The following is a 24,835-nucleotide window of genomic DNA, read 5'->3' as shown; positions in this document are numbered from 1 at the left end:
TCCTGGTTGCCATAATTCCACCAACTTTGGCTGGAGCAGGTTTAAACTTTATCTGAGCGTATGCAGTCTGAACCTCATGCCCAGCTTTGGAGAACTGAGCATCCTCCACGAGGCGCCAAGCACTGCCCTCAGGGATCCTTTTCAAGAGAAGTTGAGGGTATTCTGGAAAAAACACTTGGATCTGTCTGGAAGAAACTTCACCTTTCAAAATGCAGGTATTTCTTTGGAAAACTTAAGTAATGCAGCAAATCTTTTAAATCTCCATGATTCAGAAGAGAACAAACTCTAGCTCCTCTCTGTGTCTGTGCATTTTCACTGCCTTTTGTAGGAGTTATTGTGTATTACGGCGCATTTGCCACGCTGCACCGTGCCCTCACGTCTTCGCTGGAGACACACCGCTGTCTGGTGTCCCATGCTCCCCCCGTCCCAGTCGAGCCACCCGGAGATGCTATGGGAGGTGGGAATAAGGCCTGATGCTAAATGCTTCTGGTCAACACCTGGCTCATGCAGATGCATCTGACCCATTTCAGGAGTCGCTGGAAATAGGCAATAACCCTCTTAACTGAGGCTGAAAAGAGAAGAAAATCCAGGTTTTTTTGTTAGGAAAGGTTTATATCACGGGGGTGGGGAGGGTGGCTTACAAATGAATGGCTGCTCTCTCAGAAATTATTAAATTATTGTGGAAAGCTGCTGGCAGCGCTGTGTACTGAGATGGATAAAAATCAGAGTCAGAGCTGGGATGTGTCATAAAGAATTTAATTACAAAATCGCTGACTATCAGTGTCAGAATTTTGATTGGCTTGTCAATGTAAAAATTGATGTTATTGCTGTAGAATTAATGCTGTTTTAATTAGAAATAATGCTTTAATTAAAAATTATGATAAATTTCTCATTGTAAAGCTGCCATGATTGTTATACTCCATCAAAATATTTGTATTTGAAAGTGAATAATATTATAATAATACCAGGTTTTTACCTTTTATCAGTAAATCTCATTAGTGTGACCCACTATGAATAGGATTATCTTACAAAAGCATTTGAAAGTGTTTATGGAACATTAATGAGTTCTGTCCATAGCCCTCAGGGGGGAGAAACGTGCTTTTACAACAATTTAACAGTTGGATAAACTAAGGCAGGTGGTTTATGCAAATTATTAGAGGTCAACAGAGAAAAACAGCACCTCTTGCATCCCGAATGGTCTTGTGCTCAACGAACAGCTTCCGCACTCTTTCTGCGTATATTTATTTTATTTAATTACAGTTTAAAATACTCTTCTAAAAGGCTGCTGCCATAGCTGCAGGCAAGGTAGGATCTGGAAAAATATGCAATAATACCCCAATTAAATATTAATACATTAAAACAGGCAAAATACGAGGCAGGCATCAGGTTGCTGTAGAAGTCCATCTTCGGAACCACTGAAGCTGGGACATAGGTTGTAAAGTGGAAAGATGAATTAGCTGGTGATAAAAGAAACTTCAGTTCCACATCCACCTCCTTATTTCATCCCATAGTCCTCCTTTTGTTGTTGTATAAAAAAAAAAATCACCATATTAATGGAAAAGAATAGTCTGTCACCTGAGCTTAAATGGGAGTGGGTTAGCGATAATCTGCTGCCCAATCTATTGCATCTGGAATCTGATTATACATCAGAGCCACAGGCAGTTATCCCATTTCGCTGTTGTACAACAATATGGGTAGAAAGGCTTTTCAGATTATTATTTTTTTAATAAATAGGAAGAGGCAGAGTGTGTGAATGCCTATGTATTTATCTAACTGGAAGAAACCCTCCCCGAGGAGCAGCTCATCAGAGCACTGTCACTCATGGCAGGGATGTGAAGGGGCTGCGGTGGGGGAATCGCACGGGGTCCTCTGCTGAGCGGCACCACTGATCCTCCTGTTTTTTCTGAGAGCATCCCTGTGCCTGGCAGCTTGTTTAATGGTTTGTAAAACCACCCTGACAGAAATGTAAAGTCTCTTCTGATCTGTAAATGAAGTTATATCTCCGGAGCCACTATTTAAGCTGAGCTAACAAGCCACGTTGCTATCGGCCGGTTTGTAAAACTGTTGAAGAGCCGTTTGACAAGCAGGAGTGATGACATTTCTGAAAGATTGTCACAACATTAGTTATTTAATACTGTACTGAAGTCAAAGACACTTGCCTGCGCGGGGACATGTTTCTATCACAGATCCAGCATACTAAATACTGAGTACTGGCTGGATTACTAGCAGCTGAAAGTAAGAATTAATTTATACTTTGGGCACTTAAGTAGGAGTCTAGTAAGAAAATCTTGCTGATATTTTGTTGAATATTCAATTGTAGATGTTAAGCCTAGAACATAACCAGCAAGCGATTAAAAAGACAAATACTGTTCAATTATAGTCTCAGTAGTTATGTTTTCTGGTTATTTTTAAGTCTACCTTAGGAGTAAAGATACATGTCATGATTTTTAAAACACAGTTCAATTAAGAATAAATTGATTACTTTTAATCTTCAAGAAGCTTTAGGTAATTGTTTGGAGAAGATGAAATAAACATGTAAAATACCTAGAGGTTTGCAATCACTGCAGTCGTCTTCTCTGGGAAGCAAGAATCAACATTCATATCTGTTGGACAGAACAGACTAATAAATGAAAACCATATGAAAGGTGCATTTGTTCTCCAAACTGTGTCTGCACAGCAGATATGTTTTTTATTCGGAAGGTGCCGTGGTCCATTTAGTATATGGATTCCTGCTTATTTTCTAATCACAATACACTTTTACTACTCTTCACTCCATGTGGTGCTGCAGAACCATTATAGGCACCTATGGGGTCACCCAGCTGCATCTGCTCCTGGTCATGCAGGAGCTGCAGCATTGCCAGACAGGTTACACAGTCAGAATCCATGAGTCAGGGAGAAGCAAACTTCACTTGCCCATGCAGGCGAAACACCGCTAGGTCTTTAAAAACATAGCATCTTTGAACTTGAGATTGGTCACGTCCCAAAGAGTTAGCAAACATGGGAGCTTGTGGTGGTGCATTCCCCCCGCCCCTTTTCTTCATCCGAAAGCTGCAGTTCGGATACTCACATTTGAGAGTAGGACTGCCAGTTTGGTTATCTCCCCTCAGTCAATTTGAGCTCTTTGAATCAAAGGTAGATCTTACACGATACAGTCATGTATAACAAAGGAAGCCAGACTGACTGCGTGATAGGTAAACTAACAGGTTTACCTATCAAATTAGCAATCAAAATTAATATTGTAGAAGAGCAGCCTCCAGAAATACCCTGAAGGCATGGCAGGATTATTTTTTTCCTGGGCACAATACAATTACATAATACCACTATAAGACAGACAATTGTTGTATTAAAATTATCCTCGCAGCTGTAGATTTGCTACAGTAGCTTTATTAAGGCAATCAGAAAATAATACACCAAGTCATCTTGAAAGCCCATAGCCCAATTTCGCCATGGCTTTCATCCCATTGACATCAAAGGAGTCAGTCAGTGAATCGTGTTTGCTCCATCAGTCTCACAGGAGAAGGAGAAGGGAGAGACAAAAGACATAAGGTATCTTGCAAGACACAATAGTTTGTTTTCAGGATAAAATCAACTAACATGCCTAAATCCCATCAATTTTCTGTGAATTCGCTGTTCCTCAGCGCTTGTTACTTTTAAAGTAATACAAAAGTCCTTAATTGGCCTGAAACTCTGAAAATTTCATGCTTGACTTCCGCTAACCAAAGAACACCTTTTTTGCTGCTGTGTGGTTAAAAGGTGTGGGGGTAATGGACGTAGAAAGAAATGAACACAGAGAAGCTAGGAAATGAGAATACCTCACCAAGCAGTTCAGCTGACATGAAAAACACAAGTTTAACAGAGATCATAAATGCATAAAGCATTTTAGACAAAGCCATAAGGCCCAGCAAATCATTTTATTATAGGTGGAAAATCTTTGATTCCCACAAAGAAAGCAAAGATAGTAGTGAGCATACCATAAACCAATGGATTTTAAATCCACATTTTGGGTAGAAGAAACTTCTCCCCAACTTGTTCTTTTTAGCATCGCAAAACCTGGCTGAGGTAGACCATTGCAATAAAAAGAGGAGAAAAATCCTCAGAGGTGAACTCAGGCAATTCAGAGACCTGTGACAAAGTGCACAAAAGCGTGAGAAAGCCCCACTTGTGCAAAGAGCAATGTGAGGGACCTGAAGAGCTGGCTGAAACGGGGAGAGGAAGGTGTCTGGGAATGTAGCATCAGGACCTGCTGCTGCAATAAGGCAGCCAAAACAGCCCTGCAGGTTCCGAGTTAAAAAGGCAATATATTTATTTTTAAAAAACCTAAGACCATATAGCAAGAATGAGAACAGAGATGGGAAAACAGATGACATTCAAGAGGCAGTCATGCCAAGCCTTAACAAAATAGTACCCAAGCAAGTTAAAAAAAATTTCCCATGCAAGACCTTCTGGTCCAAATACATTGAAAATGAGCCTGAAATTGTTTGAAAGCAGTTGTGGGTAATGTAAAATGCTCAGTATTTTCAGGCAGTAAAGTGCTTATCCTACAGGTTCATTACATAGCAGAAGAGTTCGAACACCCAAGTGGAGGTGGTCAGTTTGTGTTTCCCAGTTTCCATTGTGTTCAGTACTCTGTGTGCATATCTCAGGTGCAGCCATTTGTAATTTCATCAAGCGTAAATCTTACAAACCTTCTTCTGGTGTGGCACAGACCAGCTCTCTGACAGAATTAGCATTATCCCTTAAGAAAGGAAACTACTTAATGATATGCAAACTCTTTATCACACTGTTTTCTGACAAGTTTTCAGCTAAATTAACTTCTTGGTGAGAACTAGACCTTTACTGGACAAAATTTCAGGTTTTTCAAAAAACGGATTACCAGAAATCTAAATTAGCTTTTTTCTTCTTTTTTCCTTAAATCAGATTACCAGAAATCTAAATCATCTTTTTCTTTTTTTTTTTTTTTTTCTCCTCAAAAAACCCAAAACATTTCAGGATTGTCCCTGTGGTGGTTCATGAAAGCTGTAGCTGTCTTCAGTCCCCTCTGTTGCCCATGTTTTGTAGCTGGACTAGATATCATGTAACGAGTCCTCCAGCCAGGAACTCATACAGCAGGTCAAGGGAGGAGCAGTTTGTTTAAGAAGCCCACACAGCTGAAGGCTTTGGAGTATGAAGCATGCAGACTACTGCTCCCAAGAGATGCTTGAGGTATCAAAACAAAACCATTTTCAACTGAAAACATGAGCTTCATTTTTCATCATAAGGCATAATTTTCATTAAGAAAAATAATTTCTGAGCAGCTCCAAAAACAACAGTCCAGTGGCATACACAGTTCAAAGGCTTATTAAAACTGAAGTGGGGAGTTTGCATGTTATGAAATTGGGGCACGGCCAAGATATTCTCGGAAAAAAAGAACCAGGGGACTTTTGCTAATCATTAACAGTCACGGATGCCAGTAATAACACCTCATCCAAAACCTGTTACCTCCAAAGTCCTGCACCTCCCCAAGACCCTGTGAAGGAGGCAATCAGGAAAGATTCAGGAAAATGTAGCAACTAATAAACACCTATTTTTGCCAAAGGTGAGCAAAACTCCTTTCTTTTGCCAACAAGCAAATAATGCAACATGCGTATGTCTTTCTCCGTCTTTATTAAGATGGAACGCTCTTTCCTACATTTGATTGCTGATCTTATTAGAAATACTGAATCAACAGACAAGATGCATATCAGCAAGAAAAGCATCTTACATTTTCAGTACAAACTGAATCAACTTCCCCAAGTGCATGTTTCAAAACCCAACCGAGTGTGGCACAGCAAGTCAAAGTACTTTAAGATTACTAAAAAGCTCTTGTTCCCTCAACATCAGGCAGCTGGGGTTGTTTACCACTCTGGGATTTACTGGCAGCTGTGAACTTGTAAAGGCTCTCAGAAAGTGGGCACTATCTTAAGGTCATATTGCGGCATCTTAAAGTTTTTCCATAAAAATATTTGCTGCCCAATGGCTCTAACAGTCAGGACCTTTCTTTTCTCTCAATGATTTTTCAGCACTCTCAGAGACTATGTGAGAGGCACGATAAAAGGAAACGGCACGGCCCTGAAGAGCATCACCAGAAGGTGGGTGACGGTCTTGAGAGCAAATACACTGAGCTAGCTCCAGCCCCACAGGCTGGCACCCTGCCTGAGTGCTGCCTTCGGCAGAGGGGTGCGAAGGACAGGCGACCGGGACGGACAGGCAGCCACGAAGCAGCTGTGGAGTCTGTCTGTAATTGCTACAACAGTCCTAATGTTTCAGCAGCCCTGGGATGGAGAAAGGTTGACTGAGGTACATTAAGGAAGGGTTAGATAACAAAGAGACTGGCTTGCCAAGAGTAGAAGCCCAATCTGAAAAGGGAAGCCTATAATAGCTGGTCAAATCTATATAATAGGTCAAAAATCTGCAGGGAAAATCCTCCATTAAAGGATTATATAGTTGCAGAGCTGTCTAAAACAGGGGAATATTTGAGCCTTCCTACATAGGTATTCACTACAAACTTCCTATTACTTTTTCTAGGCCCATTCAAACTTTCAAGACAGATTCTTTACAGAAGTATTGTACTTACAAAAAAACAGAAAAGTAAAAATCAAATGAGAAAAAGTGCGAAAAAAAAGGTTAGAATGATCAATGGTTCATTTCCAAGCTGTCTAGTGTTGGCTGACTAGCATTTTTTTAAGCAGAATTTATAAAGAGATTAATATATTTATAGTTCATACTGCTTAGCTCTATCTTTCTATATTCGTTCTGCCTTGGACTGTAAAAGATCTATTGGAGTTAGACTCCTTTCCTAAAAATTTTATATCTTCACTGATTTACATTTCCAGTGTTCCTTCAGGTAAGAGAAAGTACTAAAATACAACCCTCTCTTCCCCAAAAGCTACATTTGAAAGTATATCTGCACACTATTCCCTAAATCCCTCTTGTAAATGTTCAGCCCTTTAATTTAATTATTTGCTGATAGATGAGAAAAACATCAAACCTCGCACTGTTTTTGAATTCATAAACTAGTGTTTGGCCTCTGCTTACGCTGTGAGATTAAGAGGCTTGCAGACAAGCATAAGGACATTGAGCCTCATGTCATGCTTTCCATCCACGGATGGATGCTTTCCATACATATCCCTGCCTATTAGTTTCACTCAAAGCACCTGTGCTTAGGGCAACCCATGAATAAGCTCTGGCCATAGACTTGCCCAGGGAGCCCGACCTCCCCCATGCTCATCTGTTCAGGTCACCCAAAAGGGCACCAGTACCAAGGCGGTGACCAGACCCAAGCTTTCGTCCCCAGGTGTATGCTGAATATCCATCTGAGCCCACAGCAAAGCACATACCTGCTCATAAACAATGCAGAGGCTGGGCTTGAGCAAGAGCTTGAAACTAAAATAGCAGATTAGACACATCAATGGTGCTTCTTCTACACACGGCTGCAGCAGTGTATTGCATGTCACTTGTCCACGCCCATAATTATTTCCTCAGGGAAGAGCAGGACTCTGTAAAATTCACTTTATTTGCAAATGTATACAAAGAAGATCAGTCAGGCACAGTAGAGAAAAGTATTACTTGGATGCAAACTGTGCTGCTTGTATCTGCCTATGACAACAATAAAAAATACACCACTTAGGTGAAACTGCTGACTCCCTAGTCTTTTGGTATTAAAATATAATATTGATATTGACTTTAGATCTTGCCTGATTTACTTTAATTTGAGCCAGGCCTCTACAGAAACCTGTTGCCTGGGTAACAAATGCTGCGTACCATAATAAGGCAAATTGCTGTTGAAATAAATAGTAATTATGGCCCTGGTTTCAAAAGTATTATCTTTCTCTTTAACTATCCTTGGGTAAGGCTATAAGCACTGGCTTTGTTCATTCGTATCATCTCATTGTGCGGCAGCTGGGGGAAAGAGGCACACACTCTCGCCTCCCCGTCCTCCCTCTGCTCCCCTAGAAGCTCTGATTGTGTACGTATAGATATTTTCAAACAGCATTTATTTCCTCAAGGGTGCATCAATACAAAGTGTAAAATTCCCATCAGGAAAGAGCAGGGGTTGACATTATTCCTGTTCAGCATCTGTTACAAGAATTGCTTACAGATGAGCACCGTAAGTGAGCCTTGGCTTACCTGAGGGCTCACAGCCTTTGCCATGCACCCTGCAGAGTCCTGCCCTGACCCGGGGCCTTGCGTACCCGTTCACATCCATCAGGCACAGGATTTGTTCAGCATATATGGCTCTTCTTCTAATAGTTCGGTGATTCGCAGACAAGTATGAGCTTGAAGGAATGAATAACAATGTCATGCCTAACATTCATACGTTTGTATTCATAAAGTATTTGCACTGAAAAAACAAATGTGGAAGGGAATTTTCATGGCTGCTTTCACTTTTTCCCTTCTTCATCAGTTTTTGGTTGAGTGTGGTGGTCTCGGCTCTCATAGTGTACCATGACCAGCCAAAGTCTGGCTGCCCCGTGGGTGCCCTGGGTGGGGCCACGAGGGAGCACCGACTGTGGGGAGCACTTGTTCACATGCCACCTGGGGCTCTTGCCGCACGCAGCCCCACTGCAGCATACAGCCCAGCCAAAGTCCCACATCCCCCCTTTCTCCATAGCAATCAGGCCCCACAGCAAGAAAAAATACTGCCAAGCAGATATGTAAGGAGTAAACTGCAGTGAGACCACACAAGAGACTTTGTAACTCCATCACACGTGGGAGCCATCAGCCAACATATCGGCGGGAAAAGGGTATACAACCTCCCTGCTTGGACCTGTTGCCCACACCGTGGAAGAAGGATACTCAGGTTGTCACTCCACACAGCAGTTCCTCTGCAATCCACAGATGGGAACAGATGCCCCCCATGTTTCCCTCTGCAGGGAGTGGGGTGCAGAAGACAAACTTATTCGGCTGTAGAAGATATGTAGAGTGACAGCAAGTCGATCCCTAGGTATACTTTCTACTGACACCAGATTTAATGGGTTGTAATGAACTAAAAAAGCTAAGCTGCAGCCCTCCCAAGCTGGTAGACCTCCACCTGGAGTGGTGGCACTGTCTTTAAAACATTCTTTACTGTAATGATTTTCTTGTGATTTCCCTGATGTTTCTACCTCTGTCATATGTTTGCTTCCCAGAGCTTTCAGGCATTCTGCCTGATAAGCTACCATAGATCCCAGTTTAATAATATTGGTGTGACAGCAGCCAGGGAAGTGAGAGGATATGAATAAAATAAGTGTTCAAAATGCCACTTTGCTCGGGAAGATGTCTTCTTTCCATTAGGAGAAGCTAAGTGCTGGGGTGAGGGCGGAGTTGGCTTCGGGCAGAAGGGGTAAGGCCAGTCCTCCTCTTCACTTCTCCTCCAGTCTTGGAAGGAGCTGCAGCCCATGGGGACATCCCTGCATAATCGCATCCTCTCATCAGGTTTTTCCAACATGGCTCAGATTTGGTCACGGCTCCTTTCAAATGGGGCCTGGAGTCCGTTGTGGGTATCCTTATATGCCTGTTCCTGGTAAGCTTTGAACACCTCTTTGGAAATTCAATAGGAGTTTTGAAAGTAAACTGAGCTGAAGCAGAGGCAGTCGTTGTGGTGTAAGCTCTGGGACACTGCCCAGGCAATGGGTGCTTAGTCAGGCTTTAAAAGCTCCATGCTGAGAATAAAAGGATCAGCCATGGAAAGTGAATTTTCACCTACTTTGGCTACTTTTTGAGACTTCCAAAAATGTGCAGAGCATGGATTCATTGCCCTGTTGAGAAAGAATGACATTTTCTGGAGCCATCAGCCCAGCTTATTTAATGAGCCCTGAAACCACTTTAAAAGTGCCTGTGTGTTCATGCATGCCTGTATGTACTGGAGGGCAGGGAGGCAGAGGGAATCAGAGACACTATCAGAAAACATGATCTGTTCTTTACAGAGTTTGACACACACAATCTTATCTAATTATTCAGAACATTTAACATCACCTAACTCCAGATAAAAATCTCTTTCCTCCTCCCCTGCCCCCTCTTTTCTGAAACTTAATACACAGAAACTAATATGGAACAAAACCGTCTCATTGAGCTTTAAGATGTAAGACGACAACTCGTGACCTTTGCCATTGATTGCCAGCCAAGTTACATATGTCTCAGAGTCTCAGCGGGCCACCATTTGTCACCGCGCTGACAGTGAAATACGGCTCAGCCTATTGTTCTGCAGTAGTAACCTCAGCCCCGGGCCGGTGGCGATGGGGGCAGTTTGCAGGACGTTGCGCTGTGTTCCCCAGGAGACCTTGTTGTGCTGTGTACCCGTGGGGTTTGGGAGAGGCCACAGCCATCGGGGCGATGAGAGAGCTATTCCTTGGAAGAGCTTTGGAAACCAGGAGTGCCAGCATTGCCAGCCCAGAAAGGGTAAACAAACGTCATGTTTCGGGAAAAATCATTATAGCTTGGACAAAAAAAAAAAAAAAAAAAAGAAAAAAAAAGCCTTCCTCACCAGCACAGTGTATTTCTGCAGTAAGCTGCTGTTTGTGAATCCTGTGCTCTCCAAACTGGGGGTTGCCGAGTCCCTTCTATGCACACTTCATTTAGCCAAAGGAAAGAAATTCTGAATCAGACTGTTTGCTTGAGTGTAGCTGCTCTCCCACTGTGCTGGCCAAATTTCCCTTGTAGGCTTAGAAAAATAGCTAAAGGCCAAGCAGGCTGTCAGACAGCTATTTTTTATCATTTGGTGCCCACAATTGAACAGGTACAATTGCGAGGACGCTTTGCGTTTTGTGAAACAGGCATGCACACAGTCCAAGCAACTGGGTGCTTAATCTGACTTCTGCTGCGTGGGAAAGCTCTTTGCCTCCAATTACTATCTTCACAACAGGGACTGAGTTTCCTAACTGACTCCTGAAGTCCCAAATTAACATCCTTCAAACCTCCATTTAACATTAGATATACACATAGAAAACCTCCCGCCTTTCTACATTTCTGCAGATGAGTATACCAGAAGCACCCACATTTTGGCAACACTGAACTGTTTGAGCACACTTCTTTCATTTAAATCCTAGTAGCACTGCTCCATACCTAGCACTACAATACTGTGGTCTTTGCCCATCCTTTGAGAACTGACTTGATAACTAGAAATGCATTTAATCCTGTAGAAACCATGCTGTGATGAAGATGCTGGTATCCTAGGTAATGTTCTGATTAAGTACCTACTTGCACCTATTTGGGATGGCAGAGGTGCTTTCCTGTCAACAGAAGTAAAACTGCAGGAAAGCCATATGCAGACAGCTCAATGGTCCAGTGCCACCAGTATTCTCCCCAGCAGTGGCAGCCTCTGGCCTTCCAACTCTATCAACTGGACTGCTGGGTCATCTAAATAAAGGCGCTCTCAGTTCTTCCCATCTGAGGATGCTTCTGATCACATGCATAAAATATCCAGAGGAGGCAGAGACTCCCTCTCCTACAGCATATATGAAAGCTCTAACTGCTGATCTTACAATGCTAAATATTTATGGGGTGCCAAACAGAAGCAAAAGCACAAGAGAGAACAGCCAGAAACACCTTGGAAATGGGAGGCCTGGAATCCCATCCCACCAGGCAGTGGAAAGATCTGAGTGCTGATCACCCTCACCTCAGGTGAGTCCCCAGACTGCCAAGCTACCAAACAGAAAGAGAAGGAAACCTCTCCAGATTGGTTACGAGAAGTGAGATGGGGGGACCCCAGCTCCTAACTTAGCCAAGGTTTCCAGGCTCCCAGCCCACAGGGTAGTACCCTGGAAGTGGTACCTTCCTATCTTTTAGCATCCTGGGCTGCCAAGTTTATCTCACATGCGATTCTGTATTTAAAAACTTACAAGTGCATACGCTTTGGTAAAAGAATAAAAGCCTTAATTCTAAGTGCAAATATTTGTACTTCTGCTTCTAAGCACTATGGTATTTGACACTGCTCAAATTAAAGCCCCAAATGTTAATCCGAGGCTCAAGTAGCAGCAGCATGAATACAAGCTTTCTTCTTTGTTTTCCCAGTGACCTTAACCATTCTCTCTAGAAACAAAAATTCTTCCCCAGGATGCCTCCACGATTTCTGGCTCGTCAAAGGAGTATTGCTGTGATAAATCCAGTAGGAACTCTCTTGTCACATGTAAAAAGACTGACCATTTCTCTTTCTTGTGTTTAGCCATATATCATTGCAAAGTAAGGAGGAAGGGAGTTTGGTGGGTTTTCTTCTATTTTGGTCATTGGTCTTTTACTAGGGAAAAAAACATAATTATTGATTATGCTGGGTTTTGTTATTCATGTTAGTATTTCCAAACTCTAAAAGATAGCGTAATTAGATTAGTGACCCTAAGAGAGGATTCAAATAATTTAACAGTAGAGTAGCAATCAGAAGAACATAATAAAGGCTGTACCATGTCAGATGGATAAGTCCACCCAGCCCAGTACTCTATCTGACAGCAAGCTAACCTCAGAGGCCTATGAAAGGGTATTAACACAGGGTCAGCACCCAGTAATACCCCCTCAGCATCCAACAACTTGCAGATGCTGAGCTTCAGTTTGCATATCATAGACCTTGGTGGGTTTTTCTTCCGTGGGTTTTTCAGGAGAGAAAAGTCATGCGTAAGACAGGAAAATACACTGGGGAAATGAGATAAATATCAGAACTCTGCTAAAGTCAATAGACTTATATTTGAATAAAGTAGAGAAAAAAATAAAGGTACATTTTAAAATAGACTGGATAGGCAGAAGAAATTGTCTTGACTGGAATCAACAGGAATATGTCATGGTATTGTTTTATCCATCTTCAAGCCGACTCCCAGCTTCAGAATGTAAACTCTAAGTACACTATAGTTTTCCTACATACTATTGAACAGCTGCACTCTTCCATTTGATTTCATTTCAGCACGTGAGGTGTTTTTATCACACAAATAGCAAGTTCTATAGCAGTACAGTTTGCATTTTCATTTTATTTGAAATCAAGCTGATACCTCTTGAATATAATGGACGTCCTACAAAAAATAAATAATACTGTCATTCATGTGCATTTTAGGTAGATGTTACAGTAGCAAAGTCAAACCATTTCAAAGACGGTAGCCAACTGACTTCTGCCTCCCCTATGCACAGAGATGCACTGGTGGTGTGTAACACCTCTAACCAGGTGTGCTGGCCACTTCTGAAGAGCAGGTGTGATGGCCCCACCATCTGCACCCTCCGTTCCCTGCTCCCAGAAAACAGGGAAGCACTGAGCGTGCGTGGCTTGTAACTCAGCCTTGGGTGCATTGCAGAAGTTCAGAGGAGCAGGCAAGAAGCCTGGCAGCCAGGGATGGGACAATCTGAAAAGTGGCTCTAGAGTACTGGCTTGGTCCCTGCCAGCTCCTGTGCCAGGAGTCTCTGCAGGATTATCTACAATCCATCTCCTGATGATACAATCGATTATTGTCTTTCTTACTCTTTCTCTTGAGAATCATCCAAAGCAGAGGTATACCAGCAAGAACAGAGATCATGTTATGATGGATATGACACAGAGATGTATATTTTTACTGTCACAGTGCAAAACCAAACTGTGCTGTCCTCCTAAAACTCCTGGTATATGCATGTGATCAGGCTAAAAAACCATCCTGAGAGAGGTGAATATGTGAATTCTGAATGTCTTGGGGATTCTATAATCACAGGAGACGTTTCTACTATACTCACTGTGAGTGTTTCCAGTCCTGAGAGATGTTTCCAAGATAGTTTTAGCTTAGTTATGATGAGTACTGACAACAACAGAGCTAAGGAGGCATGGACTATAACAGGTCAAAATAGTTAAGGTTCCTGGCAATTTCAGTTCATAATGAAGCTCATTACAAGAAGGGCAGTTCCTTCTTGCCGAGAACACTGATCATTAAGTTGTGTTGTGTAAAACATGAAGAAGAAGTTCAGTCCTGGGTATAACCGTCCATCAACTGCTGTCTTCCAAAACCATTTCAAGAGTCTTAGCCCAGTTTCAAGTGTACACATTCGGATCACAGAAACACTGTCACACCTTGTACCTTCGCACATCTCCCTTGAGTAATTCCAGATGGGCCATCCTTTTGCTCTGAGACATAGCTCCTCTGTCAGAGCACCGCAGTTCATCGGTGCAACAGCATTAGGGAGAATGTAATTATGTTCTTCAGAAAGGAGAAATTCATACTTACAGTGACATTGCTTCAGGGAGTAAAATTTTAAACAACCCCTCCCTGTTTCAAGACTATAAATAACTCAAATCTCTAAACTTTTTATGCTATGACTGCCTGAAATAATATGTGTTCATCTCCCATATTTCTCAAAGTAACAAGAGCAATGTTTCTGTGAAAAGCAAGACAGGATAGCCAGTAGCAGACAAAGTCTTATCCATGAACTTCATCACATCCTTACAGCTGAAACATAATCAGAACTTCAGCTATACAGAAAGCCAACAAATAATAATGGCAGGGTTAGATTATGTGCCTATATAACATAAGAGGTTCTCTAGTCTTCACAGTCAAACAAAGCCAGATTACTTAAGCAGCCATCTACTGAATACCATTCCCTTCATCAGGAAAAAAAAGTGTGTATAAATATATATATTTATATATTTACACTAAGCATAAAGGTAATTTCAAATAAAGAGACATTGGCATGTAAACGTGCTGATGACAATCCCTCTAGTCCCAAACTGTGTCTTACACTACCCTCTATGAACCTTTTTATGGGATACCTGTTCACAGGTCTCTTGGCACTGTTTCAGAGGAACTCAGAAAAAAAGAGGTTCTTTTTAAACTGGGATGTCTTTCCTGTGATAAAGAAAAGATTGGATTCAGTGTGAGTATAATGGTGGCCCTTCATGCAGGTGCCTTGAAGGAGAAGACCTGCAGATAGTTCTGTCCCTTGACATTGTAGATTATAGACCAGTTCCAACTCATACTGCATAATTTTATTCTGCGTATGTTTTCCTGCGTTTTCTGGAGCACAAGTTAGAATGTATCATGGAAGGTGTCAGTTATAAATGCATAATTATTACCTGGAACTTCTTTCTAAAAGAGAACATCAAAATGGCAAGATCAGACTTGAGATGACAGTAATCACTCCTGTTCTTAAACTGTAATGTTTATTTCAAGTAATAAAAAATCAACTAATATTCAGGCTAATTAAAAAATGAGCAGTGATAAGCTCAAGGTACCCATCATTATAATATTTGCATCATCCTTGCAGAAAACAATACTCTTTTCAGGAAATCAGGAAAGTTTACTTGGGAGACAGTGTATTTTCCTCCAGAAAACAGTTATTTCTATACAAAAAGGTCAGTCACAAAAAATTGCTAAACCATTCTTCAAAACTCACTTTTAAAAAAGATTCTATTTATTCACATTTACAATCTTTCCTTTCTAAAATGAAGTATTGCAAAGTATAAGAAAAAACATGAAGCTGACTTCCATGAAGCAAGATGATGAAATCTCATTCTAACACCCTTCCAAAATCATTTCCAGTTCTTGGATTTCTCCAAAATACTGTTTAAAGCCCAGTTGTCTATCAGGAAAAATTTTATTAAACTCTGCAACAAGCTAGTTTTATGATCGTCTGATCACATAAGTCCTCACTGCTTTTATCAAAAACATTGTGCCTCTTCAAATAGTTAATTACAGTTGTAAGATTCAAAATGTTCTCACAGTTATTACAGTTTGGTTTGGCTTTCACTTTTGCCTGTGGTATTTCATTTATTTTCTTAGTTTCTTTCTGTATTTTTGCCCTGTAAGGTTCTTTCTGGAATTTATGTTGTCATCTTGCCTCCAAACAGACTTTTATAGCGTCTTTCCACTCTCTGAAGTATTACGGTAGTTTCTTCAGTTTATGTGAAGCATTGCATTAACCAGTGTGTTTCTGTCCTGCAGTGCTGGGAGTCAGCCTTGAGCCAAGAGCCACTGCCCTCAGGAGAAGTTAGCCCCACAAAGACTTTTATTTATCGTGAAGCCCTGCCTTGCAGCCCAGCCGCGCAGCCTCTAAGTGCCCTGGACCAAACCTGCTCCTCGACAGGTAAGGCGTGCCCCTGGGGAAAGGTAATGAAGGCAAAGAGCTGGAGCCTTCTGAGGACGTTGCTAGTGGTACCTCACTTCATCCTGCCTCTGAACTCAGCCACGCCAGAGCAGATGTCCACACATCCACTCACAGAGCTGCCGGGAAGTAAATACGTACTGGTTCTGAAAAATGCCAAAGGAAAGATGAAGCTGCAAGGCAGCTACGTACAATGTCTGATATCTGCTCTCTGAGAATCATTGCTGACTTATCTTTTAATTTACACCTTTCTGCATTGTACCTTTTTTTAAGACTTTGAGTTATGACCGTCCTTCCACTCCCAGACTTTACCCTTCGAGTGAGGAGTGCAGTTATGAGCTGACTCCAGCTCTCTTGAGGAGAATAATGTGACCAGCTAGGTTATGTCTCAAGTTTCCCGTTAGGTTTCTCATTTGCTGCAGTCTTGTCCCTTTACAAGTAAGTTTGTTTTCCATTTGAGTATTAGTCCACAATGGCTCTCAGGATGGGAATCACCTAGCATCAACACTAACTTTCTAAGAAGTCAGCTCTACAGTTGTTGTCTGGGCTGCTGAGGGCATGCTAAAAGTGAAGTCTAAAGTAGGCAGAATGGTTGCTCTCCAGATGGATCCATCTCTCTTCATTGACTACAGACAGGATTTGACTAGTTTACATTACTTACCAGGCTTTCACACTCTCAAAATTAGGTGCGGTGAATCTCATTTTCAGCAATTAGAGGAGCTTGAGCTTTATGTTTTGAATTCTGAGGTGATGAGCTCTGTGAAAAGCATCTCATCAACGAAATCCAGGGACCTATGTCAGCTTAACAGCTCTGGTGGGTATCAACAGGAGGCAGATCCAAACACTTGGTTTCTTCCGAACCCACTGCTCTGTTCAGAGGTGTTGACCAGCACCTTTTGTCTTTACTCCAGGTTTTAATCCAAGCATGCTCTGGGCAATCTTCTCACTATAACTATTTCAAATACCAAGCACAGGAAGGATAATAATTGCAGCATTTTCAAAAGGTTAGTAAAAATCCTCACCAAAACAGCTTGTGAAGACACAGCAGTATAAACAAAAGCTCTTATTCAAATTTTAACCCTAAAGTCCACCTACACACACAAACAAAAAACTTTACCCTCCTTTGGATGTACCTTGAGAGCAAGTAAATTATCCCACTGCAGACTACAGTTAGACCTATATTTTTGTTAACCTGGTATTTTGCAGTGAGGATGTTGACTAACTCAGTTGAAAGCTGATAGCCTGCCAGTACTTTCCCATAATTTCCCTTGAGGGATAAACAGATTCTCCCCAAATTGACTGAGAAAGCACAAGGGCTAGGAATTACGCAGCCAGATACATGCAATAAATTGTAAAAACAAGGAAGAAACAATTGTACACATGTGGGTGTGCAGTTCACACCCAGCTTGCATTACTTTGGCTTCTGAGACCCGAGTGACAAACTCTCCAGCTAACTTTGAATGAAAACATACTGTAAAAAAACCCTATATATTCTCAAAATCTGAAACATTATATTATTATTAAGGAAAGTTTATTGGTTCTGAAAAGATTTGCTTTCATAGGCTTCTGGGACTGTCATGAAAACATGGTAGAACTAGAAAAGATTTGAATACAGTGGCAAGGTTGATGTTCAAAAAAGAGACTAAATTGATCGGGATTTGCCAGCCTGGAAAAGGGACAACAAGGGGAAAATGTAAGAGGTACAGAAAAGTGAAAGCATCACAGAGAAAAAAATGTAAGGAAAAATTATCCAGTATTTCTAAATATACAGGAATCAGAAGAAATCAAACAAAATGACAAGGCAGAGGGGTTAAAACAGGCAGGGGGAAGTGTTGGGTTTTTTTTCCCGCACAGATTCTAGTTAAACAGTGGAGCTCATTGGCAGAAGACAGTGAAGGCCAGAAGTATATACAAGTACAAAACATGATACGAAAAATGGATGGAAAAAATGTCCATCAAGAACAATGAAACAAAAGCCTGAGGAATCGGCAGCTGGCTCAGGAAGTCCTCCAGCCACAGAGTGTTGGAAACTGGGCAGGAAAGCTAGAGAACGTACGTTTGCCTTGTCTTATGCTTCTTCCCCAAACATGTGCTGTGGGTGACTGTCAGAAGTTTGATGGGTTTTTTGCACCTTTGTCCTGATCCAATATAGCAATTTTTATATACTTAGGTAGTCAGTGTCTCTCCCTGGACCTCTCCTTCTTTGCTATGGTTATAAATACTTTCTGAAGTTTCCCAGTATAACCATACCTTCAAAGTGCATTTTGTCAAAGCTGGTGAATTTTCTAATATTTCCCAGGTCCATTCTTCTCAAGTTATCTATCGGGCCTTTGTCTCCACAAATTCACTAACTTTGTCATATTGAGGATTCTGATCTATATTTCTCGATACGAGCTTTGGGATATAATGAGACTTCCTCTTCGCATGTGTTCTTTCTTAAACCTAATCAAAACAAAATGAATATTTTTTTGTGAGAGAAATAGGAAAAATATATTTAGTTATATTCTTGCCAATATTAAACAATCAAACTGCAGTAATGAGTAAGCATGTTATGAATACCAAGTAAGGCAAAAGCAATGATTAAAACAAATAAACAGAAAACTCCTTTCAGCAATTTGAGGACCATATTTCATGCAATGCATTTTTTTAACTAGCCAGCAGAAGTGTGAGTATGAGTAAGATGCAAGAGCTAAAACCAAAACAATAAGACAGTGTTCAGACTTACAGAAGAAGGAAGTATGAGCAACTTAAAAAGCAACTGAGAACTGGTAAATAGAGAAAATAATAAATGCAAATAAATCACAGCTGCAGAGGGAATTACAGAAAGTTAAATGTTTGATGATGTGAAATCTAAGTAGTTTAATTCTAAGTGTTAATTATTTCAAGTGCCTTTTGCAGCATGCTGAGTCTAGTGAAACAGTATGAATCACTGTCTAGCCTTAAATATGAACCATAATGGAGTTTATTTCAGTGATGGTGTCTGTTTTCCCATTTTTGTACTAAAGCAGTCTTCACGCATTGTTTATTTAAGGGGTTTAAGGCCCTTCCCCGAGCTTCTGCTTAGTCTTTCCACAGCACAACAGCTCTTCTTTCACAAATGTCTTCATAGCTGACTTTTAAATATGCAGAAGTGCTATTTTTCATTCCCCTAAAGGGAAGAGCTGTCTTGATACAAATATTGATATCACTGGTTTATTACAGCTGCCAATAGTTTGGTCTCAGAACGGATTCATGTTGCACATCAAGCTGCAGCAATGTTTTACAAGAAGCTCTGCTTCAGATAGTGGCTCCCACGCATATGGGATTTGGGCATCCTGGTGCTGTTCTTGGTAAACTCAAAAAGCAAAAACAGCACTGAAGTTGCCATAATATGTTTTTTTTTTCCTTGTGCCTTTATTCATTAGGCAGTCACTGATGATGTGCTGAAGGAATGGTTCAGATCCTTCAGAAAAAAAGAGATTTTTTTGGGTCTCTCTGGACCCAATAGAATAGAGCACTTCTCAGTCCACGTTATTTATAGACCAGAATACCAGAGGTGAAAGGAAACCTCAGATGCATATACCCCAGACTTTCTCAGAGGTGAATTATGAAATTCAGTTTAGATTACAATGAACAATTACACATGGACTAGTCTTTTATTCCTCATATTAGCAGCCTTCAACAATTTTAGAAGAATTAAATCCCAGGCACAATTTGCAAGAATCACTACATCTCAATGTAGCATTAGCTTTTGTGGATGCTATAGAGGAACTAAGTGGCAAGTTTAGACTAATATTGCTTTTAAAGCACTCCTTATGTGAGGATATGCCTCATAACAGAAAGGAACCGTTAGGAATTTCACTTAAGCAGTTGCTTACATAAATCATAGTATGATGCTCGTCTGTATTATTAGAAGCTTAAATGTTTACAAAAATATGGATTCTATATTTCAAAATTCCGTGGGTAAGAAATAAGCTATTATTTGGCCGTGAAGTGTGACACACGTTTATGCCACTATGTAAATAGTGATGGTAAAATATGATCTAGATGTTATCTCAGAATCCACGAGGTGGCAGTGTCATAGCTTTCTTAGTGTCGCACCCTGAAACATGAATTTTCTTTTAAAATACCTAAATTTCATTGTGATATTTATCACCCTAGTTTTGAAAAATTTGGGGAAGTATTTGAGACATCTCCTTCACTTCCAAAACCTGACAATGAAAAATTATTTTCCCAAGAAAAGGCATAAACTGTGGTGTAAAGATGAGGAGCCGGCTTCCCGTCAGGCATCTGTCATGTTCCTGGGTGTTCAGTGCTGGGGTGCCTGTGGAGGCTTGTGAAGGATGCTAATTCAGACGTGATCATATCCTACAGAGAAATCAGAACATCACACCCTGAAATCAGCAGTCCTCAAAAACTACTTTCATTTACAGCAGTAAAAGTAAGATAAAAAAATTAATGGCAATTTCTCCCTATTTCAGATTTATTTAGAAAGCCTTGACTTTGTTATTTAGCAAAGATACTGAATGTTGGGCCTATGTTAGCTTATGTCAGATCTCTTTAATAAAAAGCTCCTTATTTAGCAAGTGGAATACAAAATATGTCCCTATGTTCATGAAAATATATCTTCATTATATTTTTAAAACCACTAAGAAGGCAGAACTACTAAGAATATCTAAAGGGGGAGATATCCTTGTCCTATTCTAGTCTTCCCCAGGAAACATAACATCCCTATCGCAAATGAAGGAAAAGGTCATGAAGAATTTAACAAGTGGTTTCATTTGAATTCCCTGGCTGCCGTTGCCTTCGCACCCGCTCTAAGGCTGCTTGCGGGCTGTTTTGCTCTGTCCCGAGGGCTGGGGTTGTGGGCATTGCCCTGGCTGTTGGCTCTGTGCCACGGTGGAGCTGGGTGGCCCACATAGAGTTGTCGTCACATTGAGAAGATTAATGCAATTGTATAGATCACATCAATCAGGATCTGTTGGATTCCCAGGAGGATGATTAATTAATGTAGTCTTATTCAAATACGGTATATCAATCCCAAACTTTTCTCTGTCCAGTGTGAGCTTTCCTCCCTTACTCTAGCAAGTTCTTCAATAAACACCAGGGATGTGAGGCCATGAACATGCAAATGGTGGTGTTCTCAGATGAGCCAGTGCTGGGATTTCCTAGCCACCTCTTGGAGCAAGAGCTGCACTTTCGGCTAGCTCGACCTGCCAGCTCCTTCCAAAACGACCAGCTAGGCTCCATGGCATCCACGGTCCTCCTCTTGAAAACTCACGTCTGTGATTGTATCTCTTCCTTTTCTCCTGACCACTCCTCAGTGTGATCTTCTCCTCTTTCTTTTTCCAGTTCTCCACATGGCTCTCCCTCTTAATCCCCTTCTCTGGTCTCTCTCCCAGGGTAATCTCGCCCACACGTAACATCTCAGCCACGGTCCCAGCTCTATTACCGTTCCAGACTAGACCTCAGCTTGGTGATGAAGGCACCCACCTGGAGGTGCCCACTTGCAGGTGTCTGCCTGTGAGGTGGGTGCTCAGACCACACTGCGTGGAGGTGTCAGCCAGTTCAGGAAACATTCAGACATCTAAAATGAGTCTCATCATCTGCAAGACATACTTCATCCCTCTGTTCCAGTCAGCCTTTCAGCTTCTCTGTGGACATCTCCCATCTCCAGCAGCTTAGGTTAAACCTGGTTAAGACACAGCTTTCAGCCTTCCTCGGTCACCTGTGTCCTGCTGCAAGCCCAAGGCATGCCACCACCACGTGCCCTGCCCAGGGTCAGCCTCGCCTCGGACCTGCCTCCAGATGCTCACACCTGGCCTGTCTCTAAATCACAGGTTCAGTCCGAGTGAGACCTCTGGAGCCTTTCCAACCCATCCACAGGTATTCAGAGCAGCGGCACTCAGCTCTAAGACTGGGCAGGGGTATCAGGACAGGTAGAACTCACTCTGAACCCCTGCAAAAGGCAGGGAGGCTGCTTCCCATCCAGGAAGGAGGCACATGAGGTTTACACTCAAGCCAGTGAAAAAACATCAAAGTTTGATTAGGAAATCCCTTACTGGAATCTTCCAAATTTAAAAATGGCAACCTGCTCCACGTAAAGTAAATGTTGATCAGACTATTGGAACTGCCAGGAAATGAACAGAAGAGAAACAAGGTGGTGCGTGAACCAAAATCTCTGCTGTCTCTTGGTGTCCATTTAAGAACTATCTCCAAAACTAATGTGGCAGAAGTAGATCAACAGTCCAAGTGTATCTCATTAGCCATGCTTTTAATGAAACTTTAATGAAACTGTTAATTATCACAACTAGTGAAATTATCCCTGTATAAGGGTTAGTTTTTTATGTTTTCATCTGTGGATTTTGTCTGCTTTCTCCCTCAAAACAAAAATGGCCTGCTGCAAAATCTCTGGAATAACACTGGAGATTACAAAATTTAGCTGGAATATTTCCATTGAGACTTCATCTAAATTAATTGGTTTTGAAACTTCCATCTATTGCGTTTGTCTCGGTGCTTCCTTGGTAGCATGCAGGCAAAAAGGCCGGGTTCTTCTTGTCTGACTGCTGATCTTTAACTGAGACCCAGATAAGAAGCATTAGATGTCCTACATCTTGCATGTAGTGCATGAAGAAAAATAAAGTGATTCACATTCTAGATGTACTGAGTTACATTCTCAGACGTTTTTCTCTGTGCTGCCGTTTTCTCTAAAAGGAGACCAGGCTGACAAGATCCCCAGCTTGGGCATCTCAAAAGGCATGTGAAGTGAGCTGGGTCTTGCCCAGGTGAGGGGAGAGGCTGGGAGCTGGGGAGAACCCACTCCTAACATAGAGGTCACCCCATGGCAGGGTGATGGGGCTGGAGACCTTCCTTTCCTTCCTGAAAAGGAGCAGCCTTTCTTTTTTATCTCCAGCCACACCTCCACCCCAGCCACTCCCCTGACATGTTTGGGTTGAGATTAGGCCTCTTCCCTGATTAATGCCAATAGGATGTGTGCAATGAGACACATCGCAGCCTTCGAAGATAATGTTAACAGTTATTACATCATTACTGTCATTAAAGGGCACTAACGCATAGCAGCAAAATGTTCGCAATACATTTTAGCTCTGAGAAAAGCATTAAAAACTACTTTAAGACATAAAAGAAAGATCTGTCTAGGCTTGCACATTCAGAGGAAATTGAAAACCCCCAACAAATGGCCAATCTTCCTGCATTGCTTTCAGTGTAACTTCTGAGAGTTTCGCAGAACTGGTCCTTTATTTCTCAGGGGACTGAGAGGATAGGCTGAAGTGACCTGGATGCTTCAAAGTGGCCAACTGACCTCACAAGCTGACTTGCCCAAGAAGACCGAGGTGACCTCCTTCATCTGGTGACCAGGATGCTCAAGAGAGACGATCCAAATAACTCTGTTTTCTTCCCTGTTTCTCAAGAAATGGCTGCATACAAAAATCCCTGGATTTCACAAACAGTTATGTGAGCAGCTGGCTGTGCAAATAAGTTACTAATGTATAGATTAACAACACAACACTGGCAAAAGGAATATTTTCAGAATTAGCTTCATAACTCAAGGTCCCAATTTCAAAGCTGCTTTTTAAATTTTATTTTCACATGAGGCTTACCTCCCTGACCTATTTAAGCATCAAAAAAATGTTTCCTTTAGGATTTTTGGACCTTCAGAAAGATAATTCTATATTAGACCTACTTTCCTCCCTCTGCTTCTCTAGAGGTTTCCTTCCTGTCTTACCTTAGACAAGAGAGTGGTTTTCTCTGTTCCTCAGTCCCTTGTCAGTAAAATGAAGCTAATAGCACTTCTCAGCAGTGGTTTTTGGGGAGGATTAAGACAGCAGGTGTTTGAGATGTTCTTCAGTACATTAACATGGGAGACAGCTATAAGGGGGAAGAGCGTTGTAAGAAAGAAGAAAGAAAGGGTAAAATCTTAGTTGGGAGTCAAACTTTGGGAGCTAACGTGGGAGTCAATCAGAGCTGGATTTGTCCTGATGGTAATTGCAGCTTTTATAGGATCATTTAAATTGTCTGTCAAATGAAAATATTTCTGTATAATGAGCATGCTATTAAAAACACCCCTGCCAAACCGAGGGCAGACACAGTCACCATATCTATGAGGGACTGGCACAGATGTGCAGCTACCACCGAGCCAGGTAAAGAGCAGTGCACGACGCCTGAGCCTTCCCTGGCCCTCTGCAAATGGGCTGGGCAGGTAGGCAGGGTAAGTACCGTGATTTAATTTGGAAAAAACCATCACCTTCCAGTTTCTCACTTCTGATGTACTCATTATATGTCTAAATCTCCTGAACTGGATTGGTTTTGCCCTACTGTTCCCCTCTTTCCTGCTGCCCAGTTCTTGGTGGGGTGCTTTCGTTCCTTCTTAGAGATAAAACTAAACCTATGAAAGAGACCAAAATCAGGAAGGTGTTCTTACAAAACCCACATTTTAACTTTGAATTTCGCCTTTGTTAAAAAACTCTCAGAGAGCAGATAGAAGAAAGTGAAACATAAAATTACAGTGCTGAAGTAATCACTTTTGGTTTGGCTCAGTATTACCTAGAAACTCCTTGTTTCATTTGATTTGAAAATGTTCCCAAACTCAAAGTTAAACTTTAAACTCACCTGAGTCCTTGCTCGCATGTTAAACATGCCTTCTCTCTGGATGTTATGCAGCAGTGTTACTAGCTCCCAAATGAATATAAACGGTAAAATTTTAATAATAGCACAAGGACGCTCTGAGTTTTACTTTTTTTTTTTTGTGAAGAAACATATTGCTATCAGTATAGATGTATTGTTAAGGGCACAAATATTTCCTGGCTAC

General features: G+C 41.5%; 1 protein-coding gene across 3 annotated transcripts in view; it reads left to right on the top strand.

The window, feature by feature from the left end:
* Positions 1-24,835, top strand: part of MET (MET proto-oncogene, receptor tyrosine kinase) — a 137,351-nt gene that overhangs the window by 13,221 nt on the left and 99,295 nt on the right. For 2 of the 3 annotated variants that reach the window (XM_087764060.1, XM_087764061.1), the window contains one exon: positions 15,870-16,011. The gene's annotated coding sequence lies outside the window, so the exon portion shown is untranslated. Of the gene's footprint in view, positions 1-5,009; positions 6,108-15,869; positions 16,012-24,835 lie in introns of those variants that run through there. The other variant, XM_087764062.1, reaches the window with a different exon arrangement.

This window comes from Nipponia nippon, unplaced genomic scaffold (assembly GCF_047370975.1).
Source record: "Nipponia nippon isolate SJK-2023a ecotype South Korea unplaced genomic scaffold, ASM4737097v1 scaffold_3, whole genome shotgun sequence".
NCBI lineage: Eukaryota > Metazoa > Chordata > Aves > Pelecaniformes > Threskiornithidae > Nipponia > Nipponia nippon.
Note: the sequence above shows the minus strand (reverse complement) of the source record. Positions and strands in the feature narration are given on the sequence as shown.